The 24,974-nt window shown below is 40.3% G+C and overlaps 1 pseudogene; it reads right to left on the bottom strand.

Annotated features, from left to right (window-relative positions):
* Window positions 1-1,072: 1,072 nt before the first annotated feature.
* LOC115849906 (centrosomal protein of 78 kDa-like) lies at window positions 1,073-24,706 on the bottom strand (annotated as a pseudogene).
* Window positions 24,707-24,974: the final 268 nt, after the last annotated feature.

Below are 24,974 nucleotides of genomic sequence, written 5' to 3' on the forward strand. Positions count from 1 at the left end.
GAATGTATATAAATGTGTAACTGAGTCACTTTCCTGTACAGCAGTAATTAACACAACACTGTAATTCTACTATACGTCAATAAAAAATAAAATTTAAAAAAATTGCCATAAAAATAGTCACAGAAGGGGGACTTCCCTGGTGGTCCAGTGGTTAAGACTTCGCCTTCCAATGGAGGGGGTGAGGGTTCGATCCCTGGTGGGGGAGCTAAGATCCCACATGCCTTGTGGCCAAAAAACCACAATATAAAACAGAAGCAATGCTGTAACAAATGCAATAAACACTTTAAAAATGGTCGATATCAGAAAAAATCTTTAAAGAAAAAATTCACATAAATCAGAAACAAATGAAACATAATAAAGTCCATACATTTAAAAAAAAAAAAGAGCATGGGTTCGGGTCACATCGCAGCTTTCCACTTACTTACAGCTGTGTAATTCTGGGCAACTCACATAATGTCTCCTCAGACTCCTCATCTATAGATGAGGATGGTAACAGCTCCCTACCTCAGAGCGTTGCTGTAATCCATAAACACGGTTAAGTGCCTTGGTAAATGTTTGAGGCTCTCTGGTTATTGTGAATTAAAATACCTCAATGGCTTCTGGCCATGTGATTTATAATAGTTTGACATTTAACCAAATGGTAAAACTATTCCATTTATTATTCCCATCTCTTTTTAACCCTTACCCTGCTTTGTTGTTTATATTTTCTCCCAACACAGAGTGCTCGTTCCAGGAGAATAAAGGCTTTATTTTGTTCACTGCTGAAAGCAATAGCACCCAGAAAAGTACTGTACATATGAAGCCCTCAGTAAACACTAGCTGAATGAACGGTGCAAAGTGTCACAAGGAAAAGTACACCAAAACTTTCATTATAATAAAAAAGTATAGATAAATCTTTCTCTAATGGCTTCCAGTCAAGTAACTGAAACCACCATATGCTATAATAAAAACATAAGTAATTTATTAAAATGTGAAGGCAAAAACATAATTTTAAAAGATTTAGACCTATGTTAGGCATGATAGAGTTATGGATGCTTTCTTGAAATTCACAATCAGATCCAGGAGTATCACTTTCAGAATGTTCTAGTAGATTGAGTTTACTTTTAGTTGTCTTTGATGAAAGTCACTATTCTACTCTCTTTCTTAATAGAAATGTTTTTTTGAAGACTCACTTTTAATTGGTTTATTAACCAAAGAATTATTTTGCCCAATTTCTTTGCTTTTCTGCTTTACAGGTGAGTCAGAGCAGGAATGCAGGTCCTTCCGAGGTTGTTTCCTAGCAGAGTATTTTTTGGTATATTCACCTGCTTTGCTCATTTTCTCTGAAGAAGACCTGCTATTTCTAGATAATTCCTCTTCTTTTCTTTGACTTCCAGTTCCAGAAATGACGTCTGCTGAAGGGCGAACATGTTCTAGCAATGAATCTTCAAAAGACTCCTGCCGCTGCTCTGTGACTGGGACCCCAGGTTGTCTTTGGAAGTTTCTAAGGCCTCCTGAGTAGACACTGGGATATGGAAGGAGTCAAGAGGCAAAGGAATCCTAGCGTCACCTGTAATTTTCTGAAACTGGACGGAAAAACAAAAGACAAGACAAAAATTCAGTGATGAACAGAGCCAACCATTAAAAAGTAGAGCTCAAAACTTCAATGTTACTCTGTGATCTTATTATTAACACAGTCAATATTCAGAAGATTTCAGAGCCAGTTTTTTTCTAATTATATCTTGCCAAGTGATTCGTAGCTTAACCTAGCTATATCCAAGACTATGTCCGCTACATTTTCAGACTTTGGTGATTGGGGTACTTACTACCCATTTCCTTTCCCTCACTAAAAATAAAACCCTATTCTGTAAGATAATTAAGTTCTTTTCTATCCTCCAGGCACATGCAAACAGTATATAGTTTGTGACCAGACTGTGTTCTCAAGCTGTCAGTTCCCAAGACCAGTCTGAGATTGGCTGATGGGGGCTCCAAGCAAGGCTAGAGGAAAAGCTGACAGGTTTCCCCTCCCATTTCCATAACCAGGTGAGTCACTATGATATGTTACCTATTAGCTATGTCTGGATTACTTATTTTAAAAATTATATCAGTATGTGTACCTTCATTGTAAGCTGACTGCATACAAATGGAAACCTAAGTAAAATATGAATAGAATAGACATTTATATAATTTAAAATCTGGAATATTTTCTCTAATAAGGATAGTTTGCTTTAACTCATAAATTTTTGAAAGAACTTCCAGTCTCCTTATTTACAACAATACAGTGTCATGAAATGGGCACACATTTACTAATCTCAGATTTGGAAAGGATTCCAGAGTCTTCTAGCTCCTGAGCATGTGAACTATTAGAGACTGATCATTATTGTTTTCCCCCTGACTTGGTCATTTCCTTTTTGCTAATCACTCTTAGAATCATTAAGTGCTGTTCTGTCCACTTACTTGGGTATTTTGCATTTGTCCTGGGGCACCCTGTTTTGATTCTGATTTTTCTTCTTCAAGTCCCTTCTTTTCTTCTTTACGTGGACTACTAACAGTAGAATTCATCTGGGGACGACCTAGTAAATGAAAATCTGACTGATCTATACCAGCCATTGTGGCCAGCTGCCCAAGCCTGGACCAGAGGAGAAAAGGAGAAAAGACAAAGGTTATTATAATCACATAAGAGCAGTTTAGATTTCCCCAGACCTACAATCATGAAATACTTCTAAAATCTTAAAAGCCAACATCCTACTCCAGACTACAAGCCTCTCTCTCCCCCCAAATCTCAGCCCTTTCCAGATTCATCCTCTAAGACACATCCCACTGTCTCACTAGCAGCTTCAACATGTACCATGCATGTCATCCACTGCCAGTCACACCTCTATTCCCACACTTCTTTACCACCTTTCCTCCAGTTTCCAAGAATGTGTTTGTTCCTTCCTTCCCAACACCAACACCAATTCATTCACTGACAAAACACCACTCCATCAACTATCAGTCTCCACTTCCCTCTTCCAGCAAAATTGCTCCCAGTTGAAAACCACGGACCTATATCTCCCCTGCAGATTAATAATAATTTTTATGTCTAAGGCAAAAATAACTTTAATTCAAACTTATCAAACAAGCAAAATAAGTGAAAGATAGGAAAATTCTTATGCATTCCCGAATATTTTCAATGAAAACTGCCTTCAATTTAGTCTTACAAAAAACTACACCTACTAATTACTCTATTTACAGGTTACTCTTTTATAATGAGCTCCCCACTCTACCAAAGCAGGCTTCCCTATTTGCATTTATTAACAAATTTAACTCCTTATTTTAAAAAGTCAACTATATTACCTATAATTACACTAAATATGGCCACGGAAGTGATGAAAATTGCTCCAGTTCCTCAGCAAACTACCATTATAGTCGCAAAGAGAAGAACGCCATGAAGAGAAATGAACTAACCCAGCAACTTTAAGGAGATCCAAGAAAGCATGGAACTTCTGAAAAGAATTCTCAATGCTGCCCAAAACATCTGCATCATCCAGGATCATGCTTGTCAATGAGTGGGCATGAAGGGCTGCAGACAAAGAGAAATTCATATTTCTTAAGTGGGCATTTTCATGTTCCAGCTATAAAAGAAGACTAAAAATGTCTGACATGATTTTTTCTCATTGTCATCAGAAGTAGTCTTGCCTATTTTCAAGGAACAAAACTAAAACACTCAAACTGTATTTAATTTGTAATTAAGCTAACTCTCCACCAGTAAAGACAGAGACCGTATCACATAGTAACCAAAACCCACAGGCACCCAACAAAGTTTCCTATATAACGCTTAGGTGGTATATAAATAAACCAAAGTTATCGTTTTATTAACGATCTTTCACAAAATATCACATTTCTAACTGGTTCAATTCATAATGGAGCCTCATTCCACATTAGAAAATGACCTGCTTTAAGTTTCTCTTAAATTAGAAAATGAAATATAGAATCTGATTTGAATAAAACATATTACATCTCTGCTGAATGTTAAGGATTAACTTTAGTGAGCAAAATATCTAATGCTTACATTTAAAAGTCCTAAATCATACCCAACCCAATTTATTAAATGTACAATCACCAATATTTTCTTTGGCTTCTTGAAAATATTCCCCCCGTGCACTCTTCCCCTTCCGCTCATCATCTATGCACTTAAAACCCCCTGTAAGCTCAACTCTAGTATTTCTCAGAAAGGCCATTAATGTTCATGATGCCCCTTTTGCCTTACATGAGCAGGTGCTCAACATTTATTGAATGAGTGTCCGCCAATCCAATGGATGCACTTTCAAAAATTCCTCCCTACACTCACCCTGTGATAAATTATATTTGGATAGAACTTTTTAGATTATGCCCTGCTTTCATGCACATTCCCTAATGTAATTCTCATAGTATATATTTTTATCTTTCATTGCATTCTTAGAAGTTTTCCAATATCTTAAATTTATTTAAATGATTCACTTTCCTAATTCATTGCCAGGAGAGTCTCATCGTGTCTTTTATGTTACTGTATATACAGTATATGCACAAAAAGTGCCTTCCTGAATCAAAGAATCATGAACAGGAAATAAGCTAATGTCATATAAAAGCACGCATGCGCACGCGTGCGCGCACACACACACACACACACACACAAAACCAGATTTTCCCATTTTTAAAAACATGCTTTCTGGAATATAGATCATATGATCACTAAATACCAGTAAATGCAAAAGTCCATATGACACAACCAATTTGCAACATATTACAGTTTTAAAGCTTACAAATTATGTGTATATGGCTTAAAATCAAATCAAAATAAAACCAAAACACTCTCTAAAGCAGAATAAGAAATCTGTTTACCTCACTGACTCGTTTATCAGCCTTCAGTCTCATTACTCTTTCCTCCTTTAACTGCTTTAGGCATTCCTCCAGGTTATCCTAAACAAACAGAGTCAATATTATAACTAATTCATAGTATAATATCCCAAAGCCTTTCCAGCTATTGGTCTCATCAGGATTTAGGGGCAGAGCCAGAAGTGAACTCAGATTTTAGTCTGCTACTGGTAATATCATACCATGCTAGTGAAATGAATTATCAAAATCTAACAAATTAGCATAGGTAAGATTTATTTAAATTCCACTCCTTCCGACATAAATTTGTGGCAGCCCACCATAAAAGGCATATGCGTATAACATAGTAAGTCAGAAATAAGAAGTTAAGACCAAGAAAGAAAAATTCTATTTTTATTTGTGGGTCTCTTTATAGCAGGAAGTCCTATTAATGAACATGCTTAACATACCTGAATTACATAATTGCAGATTCAAAAGCATGTTTTTAAAAAGTAATCACTTTTAAAGCAATTTACAGTCAAGCACTGTTCCTGGAGTTCCCTGGGTATTAGATAATCTAATCATCAAAACCCTAAGAGGGGGCTTCCCTGCTGGCACAGTGGTTAAGAATCCGCCTGCCAGTGCAGGGGACACAGGTTCGAGCCCTAGTCCGGGAAGAACCCACATGCCACGGAGCAACTAAGCCCGTGTGCCACGACTACTGAGCCTACGCTCTAGAACCCATGTGCCACAACTACTGAAGCCTGTGTGCCTAGAGCCCGTGCTCCGCAATAAGAGAAGCCACCGCACCGCAACGAAGAGTAACCCCCTGCTCGACGCAACTGGAGAAATCCCGCGAGCAACAACGAAGACCCAACGCAGCCAAAAATAAATAAATAAAATAAAAAACCCTACGAGGAAAAAACGATCACTAACTCCATGTTATTTTACAGATGAGGGAAACAGAGGCAGAGAAGCAGAGTAAGTAGAGCAGCACAGCCAAGGTCACACCACTAAGCAGCAGAGCCACACTGTGGACTCAGGAAGCTGGGTGCCATTCCTGCTCACGGAGGTGGTCGTCTTCCCATTCACCAAGGTCACTGAAATAAAATGAACACTGATAAACTCCCTTAGGAGTTTCAGGAAATAAGACACTTCGGTCTGTGAAGTGGGGACACTGCTTGCATTAGGCAGAATTCTAACAGAGCCCCTAAGACTCCTGCTTACTGAAGTACACAAACCTTCCACTTACCCAATCAAACTCTAAATCTAGCTGTAGTGAAGGGATTTTGCAGACGGAATTAAGGTTCAAAATCAGTTGATTTTTTAAGATAGGGAGATTATTCTAGGTGGATATGGCCTGCTCCGGCACCCCATGAAAAGGACCTGAACTCTTCCCGAATTGAAGTACAAAAGGGACAAGAGGGAGACTCTCCATTGCTGGCTCTGAAGAAGTCAAATGCTGCAGCAGGGAAGGCAAGCGAGAGGCCTCTAGGAGCTGAGACTGTCCCCCGACTGACAGCCAGCAAGGAAATGGGGACCTCTGTCCTGCAACTGCAGAATCTGAATTATGCCAACAAGCCGAAGAAGCCTGGAGGCATTCTTTCCCAGAGCCTCTGGATGCTAACACAGCCAGACTGACATCTTGATTTCAGCTCTGTGACCCACACAAACTATGGTGAACATCCAACGTTTGGGGCTCAATGTTTTACACTTAAATTTCACGTGCTTTAACACTCTCAGGAGGGAACTCACATGTTCCCGTGTGTATCTGAGCAGGAAACCCAGTCACGCTGTGCCTGGATTTCTGACCTACAGAACTGTTAGCTAGTTAAACAGGTATTGTTTTCAGTCAGTAAGAGTGTAGTAAAAGAATTAATATTCTACTCAACTTCCAGGTTTGTGAACAAAATAAACGATTTTCATTGTTTTAGGCCACTGTTTCAGGGTGGTTTCCTATGCAGCGATAAACAATCAGAATACCTACACTTATGAAAACAGTACGGTATATTTATACATTTTAGCTGCTTTGAACAATCACTTAAAGAATGAGGAACTCTATTATATGCCATCATTGGGAGAGGAGCTGGTATCACTTTCTGGAGAGTAGCTTTTGGTACCTAACAACACTCCTACATCAAGGGTTTACCCTAAGGAAATCAAAGATGTGGGCAAAGATTTATCTACCAACATGATGTCATAAGATTGTTTATAACCAAACGCTAGAAGAAAGCTAAGAGCCTCCAAATTGGGATTGGTTTAAACAAAAACAGCTCACCGTCTGAAGGAATGCGCTATGAAGCCACTAAGAAAAGAATGACAACAGGTCTCAACCAGAGTTAATGAATGGGCTTCAGGAGTTCTACATTCAAAATACATCTGTGCGTTTTTCCTGGGAGATGATGCATAAGCTTAATCAAATTCTCTGATGTAGAAGAGTATTTAGTGACAAGACAAAATATTTTTGATACTTCTTTAAGACAAAAGAGCAGATTAGGTGTGTGTACATGCAGAGGTGGCTTTTATTTCCTTCAATGAGTTGTTCATTTTTTCAAAAATTTGCTCAATGAACATATATTTTTATATTCAGATCATGTTTAAAAAACTGACAGTCTAAGAACTTCAAATTCTTTAATGTTTCATTACTAAAGCCAGCCAAGTTTTCAATGGGGAAAAAGGGGAAAAAATGGAAAAATTCCTCTACTTTCAATATAATGGTTTAATAAATCTTCTAAAACCAATTTCAAAGAAATTCTAAACAAATAAGCAAACAAACCAACCCTCACCACAGTCAGAGGAAAGTAGAGTAAAACTTCCTGACAGGTTCAAAATAGCACATCACAGTGCAATTACTTGGAATAGTTTCTCCCTCTAGTGGAGAGAATTAGAATAGTGTTGAATTTTTGTGAAAAAGTGTGTCCTCCTACTACAAAGTATTAATAATTCATATCCCTTACATGGAAATATGGAACCAAAAAAATTAGAAAGTAAAATTACTTGATATTCTATTACTTAAGTAAGACTAATGATAAGGCTTTGGAATAATTTCCCTTCCTGTCATCTGCTCTCCCTTCCTCCCTTCTGTACACTGGTTAGGGTGATTTTTCTGGGACAAAGCTCCCATCGTATTGGATATCAAAGTTTATGTTCACCTTTCCTCCATTTAACATTGAAATCAATAATTTCTCATATAATCAGGGGATTCATAACCTTGATTTTTTTTTTTGTGGGCAACAAAATATTCCACTGAGTGGGTTTACTGGTTAAGCATTTTACACATTTAAATTCTTTCCAACTTTTCAATATTATAAGACAAAATAACCGTTTTTATGCATGAAGGCTTTTTTCTGTATTGAGAATAACATTCTTGCAATAAATCCATAAAAATGAGTTTGAGGTCAAAGCAAATGAACATTTTTAAGGCTCTGAGGTACCTGTCTCCAAACTTCTTTCCAAAAGATTTCTGAGATTTTACACTGCCATCAGCGATGTATCACTTGGTATATAACCTCTACTGTAACTGTTGGCTTCCTTCCTCACTTAGAGTGCAAGTTATTTGAAGATAGGGGGTGTATTTTATTAAGTGTTTATCCCCAGCACCTGTGCCAGCACAATAGATGGTCAATAAATAATTGCTTAATAAGGAAAATCCCTGCCAATACAAGATGTAGGTGTGTGAAAGACAGACTGTGTGTTTTTCTCTAACTGGATAGATGAAAACTTGTCATCTTCTTTAATGTGCAATTTTTTGGCTTATAATTAGTAATTAAATTTCTCTTTTAGATTGTATTGTAAAAATTCAGACTCTGAGGCAAATGGGCCTGGCACTACCCATTAGCTATATAACCTTGGACAAGTTCTATAACTCTAGGCCTCAACTTCCTCATCTATAAAATGGAGATAAGCTCCCACATCACAGAGCTCTTGTGAGGATTACATGAGTTAAAACACATATAAAATTAGAAGAGTGCTTGGTACACAGCATATGTCCAATTAAGGCTGAATGAATAACATGTGGACGCAAACAGTAGTGAAGGGCTTAAAATGAAATGGTCTCATCCCACTCCCACATCCAGCTGTCAAGAAGCGACCGATTCTTTACTCAGGTTTTTAATTGTAAAATACGATATGTGTACTGAGAAGTGCAGAGGACAAAACTCTCAATGTGACAAATAAAAAGAGAATACTTACATAACCACTACTGGAATCTGAAAGTATTGATACTTGTCAGCATCTCAAACCCGCCCCCCATATCCTTTTCTCATCACAATCTCCTTCCCTCTTCCCAGTTAAACACCATCCTCATTTCTTGACAATCATTTCCTTTAACCTGCATGCATCCCTAACAAAAGAGTTTAGTTTTGTCAACATCTAACTTTATGTAGAGGATCATAGTATATGAAGTCTTTTCTTATTTCTTTCACTCAACATTGGTTTAAAAAATTCATCCACATTGCAGCCTGTAGCTCTAGTTCATTCAATTTTATTGCTTGATAGTTTTCCCACTGTATGAATATGCATAATTTATTAAATTTTTGACTCTTAATGGACAGTTTGTTTTCAGTTTGTGCTAATGCAAATCATGGACAGGAATCCTGCTGTACCGGCTATTCTGGTGCATTTACACAGGGCAGGGGTGAGGGCTGCTGGCTCACAGGCTATTTATATACCTTCAGTTGATGGAGAGTGCTAAATGCTTTCCAAAGTGGTTGTGTCGATTTATACTCCAGTATGAACAGAGTAGAAGATTCCCATAGTACTCCAGGTCTACAATACCTGATAGTACCACACTTTATTTATGTATTTGTCAAACTGATTAGCATCTGGTTTCATTGGTTTTGACTCACTTTTCTCTTATTACTTAATGAAGTCGTACACTTTTCTGTGTTTACTGGCTGTTTGGATTTCCTTTTGTATGAGGTTTACGTCAACTATTGTTATTTTTTTATTATTTTTTTATTTTTGGCTGTGTTGGGTCTTTGTTGCTGCGTGCAGGCTTTCTCTAGTTTCAGTGAGCAGGGGCTACTCTTCATTGCAGTGGCTTCTCTTGTCGTGGAGCACAGGATCTAGGAGCGTGGGCTTCAGTAGTTGTGGCACGTGGGCTCAGTAGTTGTGTTGCAGGCTCTAGAGCACAGGCTCCGTAGTTGTGCAGCACGGGCTTCGTTGCTCCGCGGCATGTGGGATCTTCCTGGACCAGGGCTCGAACCTGTGTCCCCTGACTTGGCAGGCAGATTGTTAACCACTGCGCCACCAGGGAGGTCCAACTATTGTTATTTTGAATTCTTCCCCATTTACAAGTAATACTCTTACATGACTATTTTCTGACTAAATTTGAGACATTATCTGTTCACTTTCTATTTTACTAAGTAAGGGTTTATTTCCTTTACACTCTTCCTATGTCCACACTGCTCAGTAAAGTTATGTCATCATGAGTTATTCCACTGCTCATGATCTCTTTGACTTGTAGTGATATACTTAAAAACCTACATTGTTGATCAACTATAACCTCTCTCAACATCACGCTTTCTAAAATGAGGACATTCATACCATCTTCCCTTTTTTCTACCTCCTGTCTACCTTTCAAACCTAGCTTTTACGTTGTCAAAGTTGAAATTTATATTCTGTTCTATGTGCAGTTAAGTCTTCTGTTATTTGAGAGTCAGTAGGGAGTAAGGTTTAATAGAACAGGCGGAGAGCCTAAACTCAAAGCCTCGATCCAACCCTAAATTAGGTACAGCCTCGGCAAGTTCCTTCCCTGTCTTAGCTTCCTTTTCTCAGAAGTGGGAAAGGGGCTTCCCTGGTGGCCCAGTGGTTGAGAGTCCGCCTGCTGATGCAGGGGACACGGGTTCGTGCCCCGGTCCAGGAAGATCCTACTTGCCGCGGAGCGGCTGGGCCCGTGAGCCATGGCCGCTGAGCCTGTGCGTTCGGAGCCTGTTCTCCGCAAAGGGAGAGGCCACAACAGTGAGAGGCCCGCATACCAAAAAAAAAAGTGGTAATGATATTAGCACCAACCTCATAAGGCTATTCAGAGGATTAAATGAGTTAATATATGCTAAAACACTTAAAGCCTAATATATACATACTAAGCATATACTAGTACACAATACATTTCAGTACATACCAAGTTAATACAAATACATACTAAATATAGTTTAGGTTAGTTATTTGTTATTACATGCAAGTTGACAATAAAAGCTGCAAACCAAGACAGTATTGCCATTATTACAATTAAATTAATATTGCCCACTGCAGATGTACTGTCTCTGTGTATAGACTACACCTCGTTCCATACTGTGTCAGTGTCACTGCCCTTGTGCCGGGTGACCACATACCCCAAACCGCCTTGGGCTGTTCCAGTTTATACCTGTTGTCCTGATGTTACAGCATTAGAGCGCCTCCTTACACTACTGAAGTGTTCTGGTGTGGACAACAAATTACATAGGTGGTCATTAGCCCCGTGTGTCGCTGAAAAGGGGGACATCTATAGTGTCAAGTTTAAGTGGATTCTTCTCTTCCTCACCAATAGTAGGTTAAAAATCAACCATAGCTTAGTTTGCTTCATGTTTATGTCCGTATAGCCTTTTATCCTCTGGAGTTCAAGTTCCTTCTCCTCTTCCTCTCCCTCCTCCCTTCCAACAGTGCCGAATACCTAGTAAGTACAATATGCCTCAAGGTGTTTCTAAGCTCTCAATCACACAATCAACAGAAGCCTCTCCAATCTAGACTAGCTACTCTCTGCACTGAATCCCCTATTACCTTCCTTCTTGGTTTACTGCCTCATTTTGCTGGATTATTTCTATAAATAGCTTAAGGTGTAGCACAGGACGTCAATTTTTCAAATTTCTTTGTGTACAAAATATCTTCTTCAGCCTCCACTTATGACTGATAGTTTGGCTGGATACAAACCCCTAGGGTGAAAATTATGTGCCTGAAAAACTTTGGAGGTTTCTTTCTAATGCCTTCCAGGATCCATGGTGCTGATGACAAGTATGATAAAGTCAGATTTTAACTTTTTGTTTTAGGTGACCAGTACTTTTTTCTCTGGAATGGATGTATCCTGTCAGTATTTTATTCTATGTTAATTTATTTTTTCAGTATTTTAAAGTTTCATAATGAAGGGTGCCTAGGTGCGAGTCTATTCTTGTTCATCTTGCTCAAAACGTGAGTAACTATTTTCAATCAGAGGCCTGATGTCTACTTTCAGCTGTGGGGAATTTTCTTGCCCCTGACAGCTTCCCTCCATTTTTTTTCTGGGTCTGGAGTTTCTAATAGTAACATGTTGCATCTCCCAGATGCAGCCTCTCTAACATATTGCTATCACGTTTTCCATTGTGTCTTTCTTTTTTATATAATGAGAAATTTTTAAAATTCCTCCTGAATTTATTTCAGCAACCATATTTTCATTTCCAAGAGACCTCTCTTGCTTTCTGACCATTCTCTTTTTAATTAACACCCTAGTCTTATTTTATAGTTGCTAGCTCTTTTTAAACCTCTCTCAGGATACTAATTAGGGTTTTTTCTTAAATTATTTTGTTCCCTAAATTGTCCCTGGTCCTACCAGGATATGTTTTCACTCTTTTTCCCCCTCTCATGTTGTAAGCTTTACTCAACTATCAGGCAAATGACAGTTATTTTCTATTTAAGAATGAGCGCAGAAAGCTCCCTGAAGTCAACGACTGATTGGTTTCTTATGCAGGAAAAAGCGGGGAGTAACTGTAATAGGATCCCCCCCAAACACAATTTTCTAGGATGTAAAAACTCACACTAGCTGCCCTAGTTCTCCCCAGTTTCATTGTTTTCAAAATGAAAGCATCTCATTTCAGGAGCGTGAGGGCGGGGCTGGGAGTCCGTTCCTCCAAACACAACCCTTCAATGAGCTCCCCTATTTCAGTCACACTTTTAACTAACTCCACCCTCTCTCCTACATGCGCATCTGAGCATGGGGCTACTTCTGCAGGTGGGGTCAGAATCCTCCTCAGTTGCAGGTGGTCCCTGTGCATATTCTAGATGATGCTTTTCCTCTGTTCTACTGCTTCGGTTTCACACTCTTCCACTTGTCTTCTGTCTTTCAAAACTATGTTGAAATCTCTTGATTGTTGTGGGCTTATATAATTAAACACTTTGATACCATCCTTGTAGTGTCTTGTCAAAACGGAGAAGAGCTGAAAGGGTTCTCAGTGCATTCTGAATCTGCTATTCTGTGGTCCCAGTGTGTAAACTTCTTGGTCTTCCCCAGTGTCTATCATTGCTATTAGAAATACAATCTCCTGGTCTACTCGTGAAGGAAATGAATACAACACATCTAAAATGACAAGGAATGCGGGTTAGATGCTCTAGGGTCTTGTCGTACTCTGCCATTTACTAATAAACCACTTACGTGCTACAAATTGTAGGTGCTCATTTATAAAATGAAAGGGGGTAACTCTACATGAAATATAGATTTCTCCTACTCTAACATTTCATAATTTTCTAAGTTTTTTTCTTAAAATTTCTCTATATTGATTTTAATTAAAAAAATTAAAATCTGACTTTCTCTTTTGAAAATCAAAGAGTTAATTCCCATAGTCCTATAATAATGGGATAATTAGTTCTGAAACCGGTCAAGTTTCATATGAAAAGAAAATCATATTAAATAATTTTTAAAAATTAAACATGGACTTTGTAGCACAAAGACAAGGTCCCCCCCAAATGGTGTTCCTTTATTTACTAGAAATGTTCAGCTCTGTATTAAAGTTGAAATAAAATAAATGTATTATTTTTTAGGTGCAAAAATTTCTTATGAAAATCAATTTTTCTTTTCTGTCCATAGAAACAAAAGTATGCAATGACATTAGAGGTCAGGTTTATTTGGTAATAGAATGTAGCTTCTTGATATTTTTTATTTGAGGAAAGGAGAATATCAACATCAAAACTTTTTTCAACTTTACTTTTATTTAAAATGAGGCCCTATTTTCCTCTTATAAAAAGACAGTTCAACTAGAATTGTCAATTTTCTCATCTGTAAAACAAGAGCACTGAATCAGCTGACTACATTCATTCAGAACTCAATTTCCTTATCTTATGATCACTAAGGTTCTCCCTAAATCTAATATACTAAGGTTCTAAAGAAAGGAAAATATATTACTAACGACATGTTTTGATTTTTATTTCTTAGAGTTCAAATGTCCCCCATTCACCTTGGTCTAAGCTTAACCAGTCAAGGAGATACAACGCAGATGCGAAGAGAAAACAGAACCCTCACACAAGCTGTGCCGTGTTGCAATCAGCCTTCCGTTTGAAAAATAATCTTCTCTATAGCTTTAAAGTGATACCTTTGTACTGGCAATGCTTCTTGTTTCAAACTGATTTTCTCTGGCTCTTCCCAAACACTTTCTGAGGAATCATCAACCTCTTCGATTTCTGAGGAGGAAGGACCCTCTACTGTCACAGTCACAGGAAATTCTGATGGACCTGAGTGTCACAAGAAGGAGATAGGAAACCACAGAGTTGTTAAATTGCAAAGAAAGAAGACAAGATTGTATAAAAGACAACATAAGCCAGATACCAAATATGCAAATATTAGAGGACATTTAACAAAAGTGATCTGAGGTATCATTATTTATAAATGTCTCTCACTGCTCCTTAGTCTAAAACAGGCAATGACTAAGTAACTTATTTTTGCTATGTTACTGTACAGACCTCTGTTGTACACAGTTAGGATTAGTAATGGGAATTGCCCATATTATTTTATTAAGTTTCTTTCACAGAAGCCAAGGGAAGATCCAAGGTAACCATTTTTTCTCAGATCAACTTTAGACTGCAAATGAAAAATTTATTTTTCACTATCAGACAAAAACAGTCTGGAAGAAAATGTAGTTTTTCAGAGGAAAATACATCAGTAAAGGGACTGATATAGAATCAGAAGAATAATCAGAAAGTCAACATATCTAAGCTGTGTATAATAGATGTTAGAATTTAAAAAAGTAAATCACATACACATACATAACTAAAACTGACCCATCAAAAATTTCATCTTCTCATCACCCTTAAGCCAAAACTAGGGTAACAGTAATACAATTCTCCTGTCAAGCTTCACTGCCACTGCAATGTTGTTCAGTTGGACATTTCCAAACATTTAAAACCTGACCTGGCCACAACCCCACAAAATTCTACAGATCATAAAGAAGTGTGCTGGGATTACGTAACTATGCAGAAGACAAGTAACTAGGACATCATTTTGACAACAAGCAGCAAGCCTGCAGCAAAGGAAAATCCCAACAGGAGAGCGAGGCGCACACCTCTCTCTCTGGGCATGCAAGGGCAGGACTGACACCCAAGATGCTCTTCTCTCAACCTCAGCAGTGGTGCCTTTCACAGAGCAACTATGCAGTCTCCCAGGACCACTGGGAAGGAGAATCTGATACTGACAGTATTAGCTTGCCGTGAGGCCATGAGTGAGGGAATGTGTGTGGCCTTGGTGAGAGAGCAGAGGTTTGGTAGATGTTGCTTTATATTGGCTTTTAGATCAGGAATTTGTACATATAGCCCGCAAACAACGTTTCTTGAAAACATATGAACATTCTTGAGTATGACAGCTCCACGTGAGGGGTCAGAAATGGCAGTCAAGTTCATTTCACTGGGTAACAGCTGATGTGCGGACTGGAGAACAGGCTTCCTTGTTTACAGACATAACCACAAGGCTGCCAGTTGTGTGCCAAACCCACACAACTACACAGTTGCATTGGGAGAGCGACCAGACAAGTTCTACACAGATTTATTTCAGAGAGGGAAATGCTTCCTGTAAGCCTCTGTCAGTTTAAAAAGCAAGAAGAATGACCATCCACCTCTCCCAATTCAAGCCCTACATATCATAAATATGATAGCTACACACCAGCAACTGATTACATACATCATGAGCTTTGATGAATGGCAAGCCCCTAAAAAGATATCAACAAAACGAAGTTAGATCTTGATGTAAATACATCACCAGTTAAACCCAGTTAATACAACTATTTAGTATTATGTACAGTAACCACACAGAATTGTGTATAAAAATAAATAAGCTCAAAACAAGGACCTGGAGGGCTCTGCTACAGAGAAAACTGAACAGAATTCAGCCGACTGGCTTGGTAATAACTCTCTGAACTGCTGAGAGGCCCCTTCAGTTCCTATGTTCAAGATGGTTGAGATTTCAGTCTCACTTCTGTAAATGGTGATATTAATCATTCTCTAATTTACCACTCTGTGTGATGAGGATGGACCTGAGATAGTGTCTCAGGAAGAAGATAGAAAACCACAGAGTTGTTAAACTCAAGTGCAAAGACTGGGGATTCAACACTATACTTTATGCAACAGCAATTCACATTACCATTTGGTCAGATTCTTTCAACAAAACAGAAGCTGCACTCACATGTATTAAAAGACAAAAATTAACTGCCATCTGTATCAATATGTTAACGTGCTTCAATCACATGTTTTCATGAAAGTTTAAACATAAAATCACCTTTAAGATCTTGGCCATGTAATCTTCTCCCTGCCATGTCAAATTATACCCCGTGAAGTTTACTGTCTTAAGAGTGATAGAGTTCTTTATTATACCTTGACAAGTAACTAAAAGGAAAAATAAAAAACCACACACACAGTAAGATGAAGAGCCTATACATTTGTCAATCTTGACTTATTTGCTTTTCTTGAGTCAATTGGAGGTTTACAGCCACATTCTTAAAATCATTAACTACAATCTTCCCAAACAGGTAATTGATGAACTGATGCATTCTAAAACTTGTCAGTAACAAAGTTATTCCAGTTTACAGCAAGAGTTCTATTCTATTTAGGTACTAAAACTGAATACACTGAATACTGCAAACTTTCTTCCCAACCACTCAGCAAAGTACTACATACTTTTGAGACAAAGGAAAAAAAAGAAAAACCTAAAGAGCATAAGACTCCTCTGATTTTCATTTCCAATGATACATGCCAATCTTGATGAGCAATCAGCTCATCAAAATACTGGGTCAACTATAAACCCGGTATTTTATTAGCTGCTATGCAGTATACTAGAGCAATAGAAGAGAGAGGACCTCAAAACCCCTGTTCCCTCAAATTGAAAGGCAGGCTTCCTGACCCCTCCAGACCACTACTGGACACAGGGAAGGGACACTAATGTTTCAGGACCCTAATCAAGAGTCACCTGCTTTGTGATTACTTCCATGACACACCCTCACCAACACCACTGAATTTGCTGCTCCTATGGGATGTTACATATATTTCCTATTTTAACACATACCACAGTGCACTATAATTATGATTGCAGATAGATGTTCTAACAATTTAAAGAGAATGATGACTTTTTTGCTCTTACATCTTGCTATTTCCCTTCCCATAATATTTCTTGAAGAGAAACCATAAAAATATAAACAAACAGAAAAAACAAAAAATATACGAAACATGTGGTTTGTGGCTTAACACAAACTTAAGTAAGATTAATTCTGACAGTATCCAGCATGACAAACTTCCATGGTACAAATGAGAATGGACCAAGGTTTGAGCAGGTACAGGAGACAATCCAGGTATGAACAACACCAAGAAAAGGTAGACAGACATGGTGTGTAGGAAATCACGAGACCAGTCTAATGCGAAGAGACTTAAACAAGGCTGAAACTCACTTTCTAAACCTCCATCTCCAACTGGACAATTCACAAGACACAGGTGCACCAAAGAAGCCAATTATTCAATCCCTTTAATGGGGAGGAACAGTTTAAACTTTTATTGGTTTAGTTTGCCCCAAAAGCAACTACCAAATGTTGGCAGGACACAATGAAGGCTTACCTTTGTTAACATAGTTAAGTCTCTCTCTCTCACAACTAGCCCACTTAGCTCCAGGCTCCTTAGCGCACCCGACGCACTTACACAGCATTTAAGAGCTTTACACAGCTGGAGGTCACATCTTTATTTCTTATTGCAGGAACACGACTTCTGTAAACTTTATTTCTGTCACAACCTAAAGCAAAATTATTGTAAAATGAGTGACTTAAACCATACATTTTATCATCATTAAAAAGCATCTAAATAAATAAAAAGCATCTGCTCTGTGCTAAGGATTAGAAACGACTCCTGCCCTTAAAGCCTTCATTAAGGAGGAAGATGTATAGACTTAAAATTTCAATCACATGAGATAAATAAACGTAAGCTTTAGGCACAGAGGTTCCTATGGAGGCAAAAAGTTATATCTAAGTGACAGCTTCATGATAACCCTGAAGTACAATCTAGAAAGATGAGGCTATGCAGAGCTGGAGTAGGAGGTGCATTAACTGCAGAGGGAACATCTGTGAAAAGATACTCAAGCCTGACACCTGCTCGGCACAGTAAATACTGCAGGTGGGGATGACTAAAGGCTAGGGGTCCAAGTGTGAGAAGAGACAGAAAGGAAAATAGAGATGTTGGCCGAAGCAAGCCTGGGAGAGAGCATGGCTTGTATCCCACAGGTGATGAGGCCTGGGGTTACCACTGGCTGAGTAAGGGTGCCTCCGCTGATTAGAAAAAGGAGCCACGCTGCTGAAGGACCAATTAGATAAAAGGGAGTGACCACAGAAAGCTCTGCTTCCTCAGGGCCAAAGAGCCCCATGAGGCCTGGCCGAACGTAGTTCAGACTACACGCCTCTGGGCAGAGCACACGCTGGGCGGCTAGTATGCACTAACTCTGTGTGGGCAAGCCATTAGCAGCATTATTTTAGGCATATCTTTTTATGGTAGAAGATCACTTAACCTGAGTAGGCAGATGAACTTAGAGGAACTGAACCCAGGGGCCGCGAAACCACCCAGGAGTTTCTGCCACAGTCTGGGAAAAATGTAATATGGATGAAGAAGCAAATTTAGGAGGAGGCCAAAATCTACAAGCTAGACCCACTGGATGCAAGACATAAAGAAAGTTCAGTGAAGGACCTCTGAAGAGAATGGGCTCTACAATAAATTTTTCTTACATTCAATGTAAAATATTAGGCAAAATTAAGTACCGTGGCCTTTCAGGTCCCTTCCAACTATAATTTCTTTTGATTTCTAACTTATTACTCTGGTTAAGTAAAGTCCCTTCAGAGGTACGGAACAGTTCTTATACCTGAATGGGATGCAAAGAATAATCTGACTTCTCTTCACCAGGGGATGAGTTGAACTATCCTTGCAGAAGAGATAACAGATGGTGTGAACCCCAGATCCTAGAAAAGGGCCAGGCACACGATAAGTGTTCAGCTTTTCAAAAACAAATGAACAATCACTTCCTCTCCTAGATCTTTACACCCTTCCTCTGCTGGCTACTTTCTCGCAGCTTATAAACATCCTCAAATATACCCACTTAAAAAGCTCTCAGACCTATGATTCTTTGGATATTCTTGTGGATAACCTAAGTCTCTACCATGCCTTCAAACACCTGTCCTCCGAAAGAGCACAGATCTGAACCTTGGGCCCAGACCTGTCTACCAGGCCCCTCTAAAGCACTGAAGATAAAGTAAGATCCTCTCGCCACCCCAAATCCCTTTCTACTGTGCTCTGTATCTCACAAAAAGATGCAGCTGTAAACTGTCACCCACGCTTGCTGCCCTGCCTTTTCTAACTGGTCACCAGGCCCCACCCATTCTCAGATCTGCAAAACCCGGTCCCACCTTTTATAACTTAAGGGGGACCCTTAGATTCCAATTCACCCTGCACCCAATCAACTGCCTTCCACATGGAGGTCCAAGTGAGCCTCTAAACCAGAATTCCATTTCACTGTTCTTTGGTGTTTCCCGCAGCCTTCAGGATAAACATCCAAACTTCTGACAGGACAAACAAGGTGCCTTTCTGTTGGGCCCCACTAAGTTTTCAGTATCAACTCTCATTTCTTTCCCAAACCCTGAGTTCCAGTCCTGCACATTAGTTTTGCCATATTTTCTTACATTTCTCAAACTTCAACACACACTGCTTTCTCCTGCCACCCCAGGAGCTTCTACATATCCTTAGAAAGGATGGCACTTCCTCCAAGAAGCTTACCCTGAACTTTCCCTTCCAAGTTTCTGTGCTCTGCAAAGGGGAAAGATGGCGGGGAGGGATACATTACGAGTTTGGCATTAACATATACACACGACTATATATAAAATAATCAACAAGGACCTACTGCATAGCACAGGGACCTCTACTCCATATCCTGTAACAAACTGTACGGGAAAAGAATCTGAAAAGGAATGGATATATATATAACTGAATCACTTTACTGTACACCTGAAACTAACACAATATTGTAAATCAACTATCCTCCAATATAGAATAAAAATTAAAGAAAAAAAGAGAGTCTGTGCTCTGTAGCACCAGAACTCACTTCTTCCAGAGCACTGACTACTGTGCTTGTGTTTACCTGTCACCCAGTAGAAGGGGAGCTTACCTAGGGCAGAAGCATCGTCTCCAGCAGCCCTTGGTTCTGACCACTCATTCAAGTGCCAGGCTACTTTACACACATAACCTGCTTAATTAATTCTAAGAACCCACAGAAAGAGTGGTTATTAATGTCATTTTACAAGTGTGGGGAATGTAGTGCAAAAGAAACCTGCGCAGGCCACAGAGAGCATAAGTCCTGGAATTCAAACCCTAAGCTGCCTTCACACCGGTGCTCTTTCCACTATATATGATACAACTATTGAAAAAAAATTTTTTTTTTCCTGAGCCCTGTTTGAATGGAAAGGAAGTGAAGCTGGGATATATCCATTTCCTAATCGCTTTGGTGTGTACCAGGCAAAGTCATTCAACAGACCAGGTAACATCTGTGCAACAATTAACGATGCTCCAAACTGTGCTAAGTGTTCTACTTTGTAGAGTCTAGAAGCATTAACACAGTGCATCCTTGTAATCGCCACAGACGGTCCTGTTAAGCCCATGCTACAGATGAGAACACTGAGACCTTGAAGCCTTAAGGCACTCGGCCGGGGTCACCGATCTGGCAGGAGTCCTAGGCCGCACGCCCCGTCTAGTGCACGCACACCCGGGCACTGGGCACCGGTTCTAGTGCCCACCCTCCACCTTGCAGCATTTAAAACCCCGCTTCTCAGCGCCCACACGAGGCCCTCTGGAAGCGGGAAGTACAAACCTGTCTCGACAAGCCGTGGCTGGAAGAAGCTCTGGATACAGATCAGGGGCAGCGGGTGCTCAGGAGCGGCGCCCAGTGCGCCCCCCGGAGGCGGTCGGCCTGAAGTCCAGCAGGCCCTCCCGCAGGGAAGCGCGCACGGAGGACAGAGGCACCGAGCCCTGCAGCGCGCACAGGTCCTCAGAGCGCAAGAAGGAGTCGGCCGCGCTGTCCCGGCGCAGCTTCACCGAGTGATCATGGCCCGGACGCGGCCTCGGGGACGCTGGCTGCGGACACGATGCCCACACCCGCCTGGGGGCCCTGGCTCGCCTTCCGGACCCTCGGGCGCCCACCGCCCGGCAGCTGCGGCCCTGTAGCGTGCGCAGGACCCGTGTCGCAGCCAGAAGACATAGGGCCACGGGCTCCAGCTAGGCCGGTCGCTCCATGCCGCGCTCCGGAGCCCCCGCACGGCCCGGTGTTGGCGCGTTCATCAAGGCCCTCCGTATAGCGGGGCTGCGGTTTAAGCCTCCGGGCGGGCCCGTGGGGGCGGGGCTACAGGACGTCTGCCCGCACGACGTACGTCTGCCCGCACGGCGTACGTCTGCCCGCACGGCGTACGTCTGCCCGCAATTCCGTCTCCTATGGGGACGCGGCCTGAGGAGCAGGGGCGGGAGCTTCGAGACCAGGGCAGCGTGAAAGGTAGGAGGTGTGGAGAATTTGGGATTAACAAAAACCGTTTGCTGACTCATCCAAACAAAAGTGAGACATGGTTGTATCAACTCATTTTAAAAGTAAACTCCCGGTAAGTGTCTGTGCTCGCCCCGCCCAGACGAGAGCGTGCACTCTCTGAGGGACACATGAAAGGCTGAGTGAACGTCTGCCTGTGGTCCGTTACCTGGTGCACGGATGTGTGAATTTCTGCGGAGAGCTCTTAATTTCTGTAGTTTCTGCTGACTTGACACGGTGGTTGGCAAATGGTGACGTGTTCCATGCATTCAGAACATGATCGTGGTTACTAATAATCACTGTTTTGTACTGACAACTCCACAGAGAATTTACTACTGAATATCCACTTTACAGAAGAGAAACTGAGGCGTAGGAAGTGAAGTGACTGAGTAAGAGGAAGGACTCAGACAATTGGTGTTAGTAAATTAACCCTGCAAGGAGGCCGTTAGCCTGCGGTGGCTCTAGTGATGTGGCCGCCTACGTAAACCAACCAAAATCTAAGTCTGTCAACGCCCCAGGGTGACGAACACCGCTGAGGACACCCAGTCACAAACCACCAACTAGGCGTTAAAGCCATAGCAAATCACTCGTTTCCTTGCTTTGCTTCTGTCCTTTTAAAATAAACATCTCTGCAGCTCCTGTGGCTGGACTGCTCCTCACCTCTTCCGCTTTGTGGTGCCTGAGTTGAATCTATTTTTGCTCACATAAAGTGTTAAAATTTTAAATATGCCTCAGTTTGTCTTCTAAGATTGGCCGTAGAAGTTGGATTTGTGTCCAGTTTCTAGAACAGTGGTCGTCCTCTGGTCAGGCCTTAGGCGTTACGTGTACAACGTTCCTCTTCTACCACCACCTTCTGGATGCCTCCACCCACTACCAGCTACCGCGCATCAGATCCCCTAGATGTGGTCAGCAATGGCTTTTACATGCAGCGTGGTCACATTATAAGATCGCAGACACTCCTCTGTCCTCCAGCCAGCATGTGAAGTTAACCATTACCATTCCTGTTGAAGAGCCTGGTGTGACCACTTTCCCAAACACAGCCACTCCCCAGCTGACCCTGGGTAACCACTCTTCTGAACTTGGTCTCCATCACTGGCATGGATGTCTTTCTATTTAGGCTATCTTTTTAAGTATTCTTAAACTGCATATAGTAGTCTATGTTTTCTCTTGTTATTTGCTTTATGTAGTGTTATCTTTGCTAGGTTCATCCATGCTGACACGTAAAGATCTGTCTAGTTCATGTACTTTCCTCACCATGTAGGAGTCCCATGAAGGGAAATACAATAATTTATATGTGCATTTTCCTGTTGATGGACATTTAAATTGTTTCCAATTTTCAGTATGATTTCTTTTTTAAACAATTTTTATATACTTTTTAAAGGTTACTTTACATTTACAATTATTACAAAATATTGGCTATATTCCCTGTGTTGTACAATACATCCTTGTGCCTATCATACACCCAGTAGTTTATATCTCTCACTTCCCCACCCCTGTATTGCACCCTCCTCCTCCTCTGCACTGGCAACCATTAGTTTGTTCTCTATATCTGTGACTCTCCATCTCTTTTGTTATATTCAGTAGATTGTTGTATTTTTTAGATTCCATATGTAGGTGATATCCTACAGTGTTGGTTTTTGTTTGACTTATTTCACTTACCACAATGCCCTCCAAGTCCATCTGTCTTGCTGCAAATAGCAAAATTTTGTTCTGTTTTAAGGCTGAGTAGTATGCCATTGGTTATATGTACAGCATCTTCTTTATCCATTCAGCTCTTGATGACACTTAGGTTGCTTCCATATCTTGGTAATTGTAAATACTGATGCTTCGAACATTGGGGTGCATGTATCTTTTCAAATACATCTTTTTGAAAACACGTGTTTTTGTTCTTTTTGGATTTATAACCAGGAGTAGAGTTGCGAGGTCATATGGTAGTTCTAATTTTAGTTTTTTGAGGACACTCCATACTGTTTCCCACAGTGGCTGCACCAGTTTACATTCCTACCAACAGTGTACCAGGGTTCCCTTTTCTCTAAAAATTGTAAATTTTCTTCCTAGGGGTAATTGAGATGATAGTTGAATAGTAACATGAGATCAGGTGAAGTCTAAAGAAATTTTAGGAAACCTGGATAAAGTAAGAAAACATCTGTTCGCTGGCATCTGAATATTAGAGAGACACCGAGACATGTGGGCCAAGTTCTGGAGAGAAGGGAAACACAGATGCAAGTTTGACATTTGGTGCAGCCTTTCTCCTTGGGGCATTTGCTGATTCATATCTTACAGCCTAGGAGCTGAAAAGCCAAGGAGTTCAGAAGACTAACGACAGAAGCCAAAGGGCAAGAGCCATTTTACATTGATAAAAAACATTTTAATTATGTAGAAGCAGAAAATGAAAAGGAAGAACTTTGCATTACATTTAATACAAGTTTAGGGAGATCTTTGTGGTATATTCGTGAACTTATTTTTGGAAATTTAGCCATGTACATTGTGTTGGAGAGGCACCAAGAGTTCAAGAATTCTTGCGATTTGAGCACACAGTTTGCCTTACATGTAGGCATGGTGGCAGCCATTTACATAACAATTATTTGGAGGATGTTGTGTTAGTCAGCTCTTGCTGTGATAATGCTTTGGAACAAATTGCGCCAAACTCAGTTACACAAACAAAAATTTATTTTTCTTGGACCCATGGGCTAGCTGCAGTGGCTCTCTTTTAGACCTCTAGATGGCTGGTTTTGCTCCGTGTTTTGGGTCAGTTTGAGGTCTGTAACACACATCTTCCTCTGCAGCCCAACTGTGAGGCTGCAGCTCCCAGGCCCTGTCTTCTCACAAAGTTCACTGAAACATAAGAGGTGAGCCCAACCGCACAAGCCCTTTTAAGGCCTCTGCTGCTCATTGAAGGCCTTCATGTCTGCTCACACTTCATTGGCCAAAACATGTCACAGATCTAAGCTGTATTTAGAATATGTGTATTTGTTTAAAGTTGGGTGCTCTCACAGAAGAATATTGCATTTTGGACAGTGTTACCGTAGCATTTTCATTGGCATTTGCAAACGTGATAAACGTGTGCGCTTTTTCACCTTTGAGAACTTTTTGAAATTGTGGGACCATTTCTATTGGAAAAGAGGAAGGTACACTTTAGAACTCAACTCTAGTTATGGCATTGTTGGGAGAAGAATTAATGAGATAAGGTCAATACAAATGAAAGATTTGGGATTCACATATTCATCATTAACATTAGAATTCTACAGAACATTCCTGGAGAATTGACAAAGCTGTGTTAGAATAAAAATGACAGTAGATCATAAGCTGAATCTGCAGGAAGAAAAGAAGAGAACCAGAAATGGTAAACAGATTAACCCAACAAACTCAAAAATAT

Source organism: Globicephala melas, chromosome 1 (assembly GCF_963455315.2).
Source record: "Globicephala melas chromosome 1, mGloMel1.2, whole genome shotgun sequence".
Lineage (NCBI taxonomy): Eukaryota > Metazoa > Chordata > Mammalia > Artiodactyla > Delphinidae > Globicephala > Globicephala melas.